Source organism: Cynara cardunculus, assembly GCF_001531365.2.
Source record: "Cynara cardunculus var. scolymus isolate 2C chromosome LG 13, CcrdV1, whole genome shotgun sequence".
In the NCBI taxonomy this organism is placed as follows: domain Eukaryota; kingdom Viridiplantae; phylum Streptophyta; class Magnoliopsida; order Asterales; family Asteraceae; genus Cynara; species Cynara cardunculus.
Genome location: NC_037540.1, coordinates 14,584,318 through 14,584,667, shown reverse-complemented (window position 1 = coordinate 14,584,667; position 350 = coordinate 14,584,318).

The window sequence follows — 350 nt, the reverse complement described above, 5'->3', positions numbered from 1 at the left end:
AACATAATAACAAAAAAGAGCCTCATCCCTTTGATGAGTTGAAAATAAATTTACAAGAAAAAATATACTTATCTAGCTTAGTAACCATATAAGATCTATGAGCCATCATAGTTCAAAGACATGTAGAACTTGATCCAAAGTCGACAATAGGATGTAAAATTAACAACTTTGAAACTCAATACTGAGTAGCAAAGGTAATGGAATGTCGAATTGACAACTTGATGTTGAATAAATTTAAACAAGCCCAATTTATTCATTTTAAAAATTCTTAGCTTAACTAAACTCCTCAGGCTCATGGCATTAGATTAATCTAATTCCCCGTTCTATAGATGAGACAAGCTCATGAAATT